The sequence below is a fragment of the Aulostomus chinensis genome, chromosome 8 (assembly GCF_037954235.1).
Source record: "Aulostomus chinensis isolate RoL2024-O1b breed Wild chromosome 8, RoL_Achi_v1.0, whole genome shotgun sequence".
Lineage (NCBI taxonomy): Eukaryota > Metazoa > Chordata > Actinopteri > Syngnathiformes > Aulostomidae > Aulostomus > Aulostomus chinensis.
The window spans coordinates 24,088,194-24,098,368 of record NC_141327.1 but is presented as its reverse complement, the minus strand read 5'-3'; the positions used below and the strand labels follow the sequence as shown (position 1 = coordinate 24,098,368).

At 39.5% G+C, this 10,175-nt stretch overlaps 1 protein-coding gene across 3 annotated transcripts in view; it reads left to right on the top strand.

The window, feature by feature from the left end:
- The first annotated feature begins 336 nt into the window (after window positions 1–336).
- fbxw7 (F-box and WD repeat domain containing 7) overlaps window positions 337–10,175 on the top strand; it is a 106,558-nt gene continuing 96,719 nt past the window's right edge. For all 3 annotated transcript variants that reach the window (XM_086211803.1, XM_086211801.1, XM_086211802.1), the window contains exon 1: window positions 337–795. The gene's annotated coding sequence lies outside the window, so the exon portion shown is untranslated. The remainder of the gene's footprint in view (window positions 796–10,175) is intronic.

Sequence of the window (10,175 nt, the reverse complement as noted above, 5' to 3'; positions counted from 1 at the left end):
ATGCTGTAAAAAAAAACGTCGAAAAACAAGTTTTCTTTGCCATGTATCACATTAGTTGCATGAATGAGATTAAAATGAAAAAAGACCTCTGGAAATGCCGAATTTTACACAGAATGACGTCTAATTAGCTTGTACTCATGCTGTTTCAGTTTCATAGTCACAAGTTAAATTTATTTGAGAAAAAATAAACAGGTTATGAATCGAGTCTATTTGTGTATATCTCAGGGGGGAAAAAAGTTCTCTCCTGTGCATAATATTATTATTACATCACAGTCGCGCGCCCGCTTGCAAACAAAAACCAGCCGTCATCATATTGCGACAGCCATTTGTCAGTAGACGATCAAACCTGGCGGCGGTTGAGGAGCCCGTGGACGCCAAATCACCTACAACTGACTCGCTGTTTGGTCTCGATGGATGTGTTTTCTCTTTTGTATTAATCGGAGGCCACCGTATGTCGCCGACAAAAGGAACAGAGTCAACGGGTCGACCGGCACACTCGTCAATTTTACAGAGCAGCTAACGTTAGCGGTGTTTTACTAGCCCGCTATCATTACACGAACTTGCCTTGTAGATGCTAGTTAGCTCGTCCTGCTAATGTGCTAGCGACCGTTAGCTTGGTTGCAAACACTGACTGCTGCTGCTGGTGGGAAACCAAGACACGAAGAAGGAGCGTTTACTTCAGCGGAGTCTCCAGTGTTAGCTTAAACAAGCTCCCCCAGGATATCCCGGTTTGGACAACGACCTTAAGGAATCTCCGGGGAGGCCTGCTACTTTGCCCACCTTTTCAATTTTGAGGTAAACACAATGTAAAATGGCAAATGCAAAATCATAACTAGGTAATATTGCAGTATAGGACCATTGGAAGTGGGCCTAGCATTAGCACGCTAACGCACAGCTCGTTAGCTCGCTGAGTTAGCCTCGCTAACGCTAGCCAACTTAACGCACTCCTGTTAAATTTTGGGTCTTGTTACTTCAGGAATATGCATGAAGTGAAAGTGTCAGGTTCAAGTAGCTACGTGTGTCTGTGTCGTTACTTTTTATTGCGAGGCAAATCAACATGGTCGAGTTTTTTGCTATGTATTCGCTTACCGGGTTGCCTAGTGTGACTTTTAATAAACTGTACAAACTGAGCCAAAAGCTATCGAGTAGAAAAAGAGTTGATTCATTAACATATTACGTGTATGCGATGGTGATCGTGGATTTTGTTCTTGTTCGTAGCACAGGAAAGAAATTCTGCTCTTCATGGTACTGTATCTTTTAAATGTCGCTTGCTGATTATTTGCCATGAAAACTTCGGTTGTGTAGCCTCTGCTTGTGACATCCAGATGTTCTCGCAGGGTGACAGAAATGACGGGTTATCCAGCTCTTCTCAAGCTGCTGAGAGATGTGAGGCTTTGTGAGAGTGATGTTTCCCAATCTGTCTTGATTGTATAATTCACACCAGAGGCAGAAGCACTCCAAGCAAAGGCAGTTCCGATTTGAGTGACAATAAAGAGTAGCAATAAATCCTCTCTTCTTTGAATTAGGGAAGTGAACTCTGGTCATTTCGGCTTTCGTGTGTAGTGCTGTAAAACTATTATACACTTGTAAGGGTGGGGATATATAGACAGCAGTCATGATTGTTGCTGCATCAAAGTTGTAGATTTTTGGTAGAAGTGATAATTGACAGAAGTATCTATTCTTTGATTACTAGTACTGAGAGTATTAATTAGCAGTGCTGATCCACAGACTCTGAAATGCCCGACCTTCCGCAACTTGCAAGTTATGGTAAAGTTACCCGATTGAATGTAGCATTTGCTCATGCATGCAAAGAGTTGTCGTCACACTTTATTGCCCTGTTAAAATCTGATCTGAAGGTTTAAAATCTGTACTACAGAGGAGCTTTGTGGTAGCCGGGGGGCTTGCCCTGACTGTTGGTTATGATGAAAATGAATGCCATATTTCAGTTTGCAGGTTGGCAACTGTCTCATTTTGTTGTTATTGTGATTATTGGCTATTTTTGCATGATAACTAAATCTTTCTGGAGTGAACCCTGACGCATCTCAAAATCACTTTTTTCTCATCATCCTTGTACATTAGACGAATAGGTACGACACAGATGTTGGCAGATTCATATGCATAGCAAAAAAAGAGTAATGAGTAATCTTCATTGACGTGTGCACTGGTTTCAGACTGATTGAGCTTGTTTCTGCTCCAGGAGAAAACTCCTGCATGTGCACCTTTTCTGCGAGTGAACTTCATTCACTTGACTTGAGGTCTCAGTCTGCCCTTGAACTAAAATTTCTCCTGATGCAGCCAGACCGCAACTTGGTTTCCATTTGACCAGTAACCTTGATGTGAAGCCCCCCTCTGCCTCAGTTGTCAAGTTTTTAACTTCTTGCCATCAGTTGGATGATTCAGAGATTTCAATTCCATTATGAGAGCCAGAAGTGGATTAATACTAGATTATCGGTGCATCTCGATTATAGATTTCTTCTGTTTCTCAGTTTACATTTATTTCAACCAGTTTGGTCTGCAAATTCTCTACTTAAAATTCTCTGTTCTGAATCATATTTTCACACTTAAATAACTTTTTTATGAGGCTATACTCTGTGTGGTAGATGCTAAACATTTGATTAAGTCATTATTTCAAACTGCTTAAGCCACTTTGTGTCAGTCCGCTGTGGACAGGGTTGATAATATACCTCTTCTATTAGTGTTTGTTTATCAGGTGGTTGGATGAATTATGCTGAATGGCTTCTTACCTGTGTGGCTTTTATTGCACTCAGTTGGAATGTTGATTTGTTATCCAGAAGTGTAAAACATTGTGTGTGTGTGTGTGTGTCTGTGTGGTACCGTTTAATGACACTTACGCAGAGATTCCACTGTTATTTTCTTCATGTTCATTTCTTTGGGTACTGTGAATAAATGTTTTCCATCGTGATTTCTGCATCGATGCATTAATCATTCAATTACGAGGAGAGACGAACCTTGACTAGATTATTTTTTCCCTGGTGCTTTTTCAGCGCTACCTGAATAGCAGCTTAGGTAGTCATGCGATCAGTCTTGTGGAAGTTCAGATTTGGAGTATCACAAAAAGATCTTATTTAAACATGTGACCAGATTTTACAGATAATAACAATGTTGCCTCTAATCTCCAACAAAATTAATGTAGAATTATGTGAAACTGAAACTGCCCTTTTAAGGTTTATAAAGAGATGACTTGTCTGGTTCGTGAAACACAACAGAGCATTTCTTCTGTCAGAACAACAGACAGCAGAGATGAAAAATGTACTGTGAATATAAGACAGCAGTTGTCTTCGTGGACAGCCTGAAAGCTGGGATAAAAAAAATAACTTCAGCAAAAAGTAACACCCCGCCTTTTCTTCCAGCTGTCTTTTGTACGCGTCCATGCTAAGATTAACGCCATGTAGACAACATTCTCAGGGCATGACCTTGTAGAGACATTCTATATCACATGGATTACAATAGATAATATAAGATGGATTACCTGCAGGGGTGCTGTTCTTGATGCACAGGTACCATGTAATTCACTCAGCTGTACCGCAACTACTCACAAGAAAGTTTTTCCACAGACAGAGCTTCCAAACAACTCTCTTGGTTACACTTAGGAACAAAAATAACTAAATTCTCTGTGACACAGTGAACAAGATGCTTCATAGAGACTGTCTTTATTTCACTCCTCTTGTAGCTTTCAATATTTTTCCTGAAGGTACATTTTAGGCATAATACTGGTGACAATAATGTGTAAACATATTCCAGAAAATGATCATGAAACTCACTTCTGAGCAATGTTCCAACCTATTCAGGTATTTATTTTGCACATTATGTCAGTGAACCTAGAGGTGAATATATGCAGAGGTCTTTGTATTTTCATACACTGTACCAAATAAACCAATAAAAACTGGTCAGACGCATCTTGACAGGGCCTCTGAAGACATCTCTCTTTCGCTCTCTGTGCTGTGAGAATGTGCTGCCTCTCCCAGCAAGATCAATTGATAAACTTTGAATAGTGGCATAGTTTTTACTCAGCAGTATCTCGAGCCACAAATGCTCTCCTGCCCAAAATACCCCCCCCCCCCCCAAAAAAAAACTGTGTTCAAACTGGTTTACTGATGGCTCAAGGTTCCGATCCCTCTCTCTCTACATCTGTGGCCAACAACTTTGATCATTTTGGCCCTGAACTCTCAATCACTTGACCTACATTCAGTCAGCAAATTTAGTAAATCATGTTGTGGGACTGCTGTGGGAGGTTCAAACTCACACGAGAACTGAAGAGACAGGCACCTGTGTCAGTAGGCTTGCAATACCACGCTGGCTGGCAGTATATTATAGTGATGCTGCTTACAACTCATATTCAAATACTAATTTTCTCAGTCAATTTATCTTTGTTTTTATGTATATTGCAGTGCAGAGTACCCACTGACATCTCTACTGTCTAACATTTTGGTAACATGCCAGGATATTTGCAGGCATTTCCCTAAAATTTGTTTAGTGCTTCTTAAATTCTGTAAATGCAAATAGCGCGTTCAGCGATTCTGTTTGGTAATCGTAATTAATTAACTTATAGGTGGGCACATGAATATAGACGGTTACTTTGTCCCTGCTAATTCTGTGAATGCATGCCCTCAGAAGAAATGATAGAATCTGTTGATTTAGGGCAACTTGTTTGTCACAGTCACTGGAATTTAGTCTGCCTATTTGATTGAAATAAAACAAAAAAGAGCCACTTTGTTTTTCTGGAATCCAGCCTGTTCAGTTCCAGTGTTGGGCTCGATTTAAGCAGTATCGTATTGGAAGCTCATTTGAGAAGTAGCTTATAGTGTTGATTACCCATACATTGTTAATAAAAACTGCTCATGAGTATGTTGCAAGTGATAATATCCTTTTGTGAAGTTTTGGGAAATGTGACAGTTTGATTTTATAGAAACCATTGCATCTTGAATAAGTTCAGTCACTTTTATTTTGAATATGTCATTACTTGCTCTTGGTTCGGTGGTTATCCTCTTCCTAATAACTGCAGCATCATGGGATAAATCTTTAAAAATATTTCCAAGGAGTGGTGTATTGATAGAAGTATCACTGGCATGACTTTTGCTGAAATTCACGATTGCGTAACTGGCGAACCATATAAATAATAACCAGATATTCAAGAAAATATCTTTGAAGATGTTGTTTTGCATATTCTCTGAGCATATGCCCTTATTTTCAGAACTTTATATTTCATTTCTTGTGCTTTTTCAGTGAAAACATTAGCATTTATATGACTTATTTGCCAACAGTTATAAGTATAAAACATTGTTTGATAGATGTGCTCTTAAATGTCTAAGTGGGGAATATAAGTGAAAAATTACGAAGCTAAGCCATCAGTATTGAGACGGGAATGGCGAACTTTCATTTCTCATGGATTCATGTGATTTAATACCATTTTTGTGGTGGCTGTCGTCGCCTCAAGGCCTCAGAGACAGAGATGAGAGGTATTCTAGACCTTGTTTGCAGAATGCTTCACATTCCCACACTCCTCTTGCTGTTGCTGTGTTACTGACCCCCGGGCCTTCCCAAAAACAGTCTCATATGGACAGTGAGATTCCCCGGCTTTGAAGCTCATATTTTGACAAAACATGGAGAGTATAATGGTACGATTGAATATGAAGGATGTAGAACGTGGGCTGTGTTACAGGTGCCTTGCAGCCATGCAGATGACTTGTTTTAAGAGTTTTAGAGTAAACGTGTATAAATGTGGCGTTCAGTGATTAACACTGCAGACAATTCAATGTTGGTCATTACTTATAAAACTTGTTTGTGTGACTGTTCCCAGTATATTGATGTTGATTAGATGGATTAGATAGTGCTGTACTGTAAGCAGTGACAAATTCCTCAGACTGTTAACCCAGTTGTGAAACAAATCATGTAACCTTGACCTATTGGGGAACTGCAACGATCGAAAAGTTTTTCCTGGAAGACTATCAGCTGATTTAAACAACAAACAGTTCTATGAATATTTTGATCCTTGTCATTGTTTTTCCTTGCATCATTTCGTGCTCTATCTTTGACAGTCATCATGCCACTGTCCTCTTCAATCCCTGTTACCAAGAGACTTTTTATACATACCTCAATTAAAAAAGTTTTTAATAATAAAATGCTTATTCATTGAACAACCCAGCTGTTTTAATTCCTCCAACACCTTTTCCTAATATACAAGAAGTGAGAGAACTCTAGCAGATGGAGTGTGAAAAATTGCCCAGATATACGGTGGGAGATGTTGCAGTGCAAGGAGGGCATGAGACTATTTTTTGTGTCTGTTTCTCCCCCAGCAAATGGGTGGTGTCTAAGTTATTCATTACTAGTGCATCTTTCAACCCTCAGTCGCATCCTGTATAAATGAGGCTGACCAGCCCCAGTTTTTATGATCATACACTGTTTGTAAACTGATTTCCGCTCAAACCTGCTGGTTCTCAACATTTTAAAATGATCTTTCTTCCTTTACAGCTAATAGGATGGGAAAAGGACATTAGATTAAAATGAGTTTGCACAGGGTCAAGTGTGTAAATCTTTACAAAAATAGCCAGAGTGAGCAGTTTTTTTTTTTTCTTTCAGACAAACAAGTTTCTTTGCCTCTATGTAGACACACGGAGCCTGTCCAGGCCATCTTCATTGTAAATAATGGAAAGAATCTGAAGCATTGCGTCGACGTAGGAATTGGTGTATGAATAAGATTAATTGTTAGGGATAATAAGTGTTTCTGAGACAAATCTCATACCGACACAAGCCTAGTCACTAACTTTTCTTGGGCCTTTTCTAACTCTAATAACATGGCAACAAACCCTGGTGGTATGTAGGGAATACCCCTGGCCAACTAGGAGGGCCAGGACCATCTGGTTGAGGTCGGACGCAGTGCCGCTTCAGAAAAATCAGGACTAGAGAGAGAAGCTCTCTTGTCCAAGTGAAGGGCTTTAGTGATGGGGTGAGTCCAGTTGGATTTGAATGGGCAACGTTCCACCCTGTTCGGGACCCGCAACACTGTTAAGTGAAACACACTGTGACATTTGGCCAGAAGTAGAACAGATGAGTGATGCCAGGCTGTTTATCTTCAGCTGGTTTTGTGATGTGAGCGATGGATGATGGTAGTTTAATAGCATCCACAGTCCAGAGACGAGGGATGGGATTAGAGCTATGTCCAAGGTGGAGAGGCCTGACAGACAGAATATATGGACTAGTGTTACCTTGTGTTATTTGGAAACAGCAGATGTGGGAGAGACTTTTACATTTTCTTTTTACATTCAACAACTACATTCATTAAACAAATCTGACTTTCATGTTTTGGTTGAGGAAAGATGGAAAATTCTTAGAGGACAGAGGGTCGAAGGAGGATGAGAGAACAGATAAGATTTTGAAGGGGGGAAACAGGAATGAGACGGCGATAGCAGCTAGCGTACAAGGGGAGGAAATACTATGCTGGGATAAGTGCAGAGGTGTTTAGAGTGAACCGGGGAAATGAAATAAAACAGTGCTCAAAGGCATGAGAAAGAGAAGCAAAAACATATTAGGTGCAGACTCCGCAAAATAAGTGCAGCTTGCCGTCAGCTTTGTGTGTGGGCAGAGGTGCTTTAGAGAAAGTGAGATCAAGGAAAGAGGAAATTAAAGGGCTTTTCTGTAGGGACGTCTGAGGACTGTTGCATGCCTCTTGGGTTGGGCTCAGCAAATGTGCGTGTGCCACCTCTGCTATAACATAATTGTCACCAGAATATGAACCGAGTGTGTTCTTGTCGATGTTTGAAGCATTATAGTAAAATACTGAGCTGATTGTGAACAGTTGCATTTTTCATTGGTCAGTTGGTCTTGAGCAATCACTTCCTCCATTGTCTTCTCCTAAAATAGTGGTATTCATATAAGTGATGTTTTTGGAAAAAGATGAGAAAAACAGATGGCAAATACAACACATCGTGGTGATGTACAGTAAAACCAGTGTAAAAGTTTTCATCATGAACCTTTTTTCTGCTTTCCATGGTTTTTTTGGTGTTGAATTGATCAGCATACTGCAGTTTTCATCTGTCTGTTCACATGACCTGTTGCAGGCAGTGGCAGCTTTTCAACATGAAGAGGCATCTTTCATCTTAAAATGAAATCTGAGGAACTGTATATTTTGTTAAGCCTATTTTTGTTAACCCTTAAAATTAAGGGTTATGAAGTGCTTTGAGGCAAAAAATGGACAACAGCAGAGGCAATGAATAACCAGAAATGTTATAAGTAGTGAAACATTTGGTTGGTATCGCATGTCAGGCCTTTCTTATCCCCGAACTCCTCAAAGAACTCTCAAAAGCAGTGTTTCATTTATGTATTTTGAGGCACATTTTGAAGTATTGCATTGGAAGAGGTTGATGGAAAGTTCTTACATTGTGTGCTTCCTTGACAGAAAATTTTCTTCACTGAAAATGGATACAGTGAGTATTTCTCACATTAGGTGCTGTCTGATATTTAAAGGCCAGAGCAAAAACTGACGCTCAAAAGAATTGACAGACGTGCATAAAAGAAGTAATTTAAGGTAGTCCTCAGCTGTCTTTATCCCTTGTTGTGTGGCATCATCAAAGACCAGTGATGTGGTTTCTGGGATGCCCCATAACACCCAGATGGGAAGTCTTGCATGTCAGAAATCATTGGCACGCAGACATGTAAACTAGGTTGGGAGAAGAGGAGGAAGCAGATGATGTTTTGTAGCGGTGAATCTGTCGAAAAACCTCAGGGTTTTTGGTAATATCTTACTCTTAATAGGGGCAAAATCAGAATTTATATGATTTTTTTTTTTACAATGCATTTAATTTTACTCGTAGCAGAAATTTGCAGTAAAGCTATTATGCACAAGCTAACAGGAGCAAGAGGGACAGTCCTTTATTCCAACTGGCTTACTGTTATTGTCCTAACAAAAGATTGTATTTTTGATTATATCTATAGTTATTGCTGCTAATGTTTATTTTCAGTATTTTCTTTACATCTATGAAGTGCTACCAAAACTTTCCTGTCAGGCCAATAAGGATCCCTGGCTTCTATTTGAAAAAATGACAGCTATGATTACTTGATTAATCTTCTTTTAATCAACTTTCGGCTTTACTGTAATTTAAATTTGACGCCTCATTTAGTGTAACTCAAAATGTGTCTCTCATACCATCCAACATTAATTTTCTATTGATAACTTCCCTCTCTTTTTCTCATTTCTCATACCTTGCTGTTATCCAGTACTGTCATTGCTCTTCATCAGCTGTGACAGCATGGGGCTATTATTTTCACCTTGTGAGCCAGGGTGTATGTGTGTGTGTGTGTCACTGGAAAATGTGGTCGTACAGACACCTTCTGTAGTAGCAACAACCACAGTATGTCAAACTCCATCTTCATTCTGATCTTAACTACCCACTCTTTGAGTTCTCATGAAATAATGTCTGTAGTTTGTATATATTTTTTTTTTTTTGTTATCGGTCATTTTAATATATGCTTGACAGTCCAGTTTTTTTCCTTCCTACAAGGCTATGATCAATCGTGCTGTTCAGCTTTCTCTTCTGTGCTTTTTCATTTTGAATCGACGTGTAGTTTACAGGAGAGTTGCAAGCAGGGACAGCAGAGCTTTGGTGTGTTGTGTGCGGTTGTGAGTGGCCCTCTGCTTGGTATCTGTGAGGCACAAGAAGCATGTTAATAATTCAGTGCTGTGCTGTGTTGCTCTGAGTTGGTTAATGAACAGAGGGAGGCATCTCCAGGCATATTGCTTTGATGTGGGCTGTAGTGTGAACACACTGCCATATACTACAGGGACGAGAGGAAGTGGCAATTTAAGACCATCATTCCAAGGTTAGTCAACAAGTATGTGAAGACTCTCCAAGATAACCTCAAATACAAAGTGAGCGATCTTTAAGATCCGACCCAAAAAGCACGTTGGTTCTCATCTGCAATCATTTCTTCAACATTAGTCATCACTGTAAATTGAAGTGATCAATTGACAAAATTGGCATCACTTTTGATTTATAGTTTAATTTCAAGCAAAAAAGGCAGAAATCCACAATTTCCATTTTTTTGTTTGTTTTCTTAACTCACTCCTGTCACAGAAAACTGAATATTTTTGTGGTTTATAACTACTTGCCCAGACCTGCCTTCGAAAATAAATGTCAGTTTTGATGTGTTCAGAACAAAGG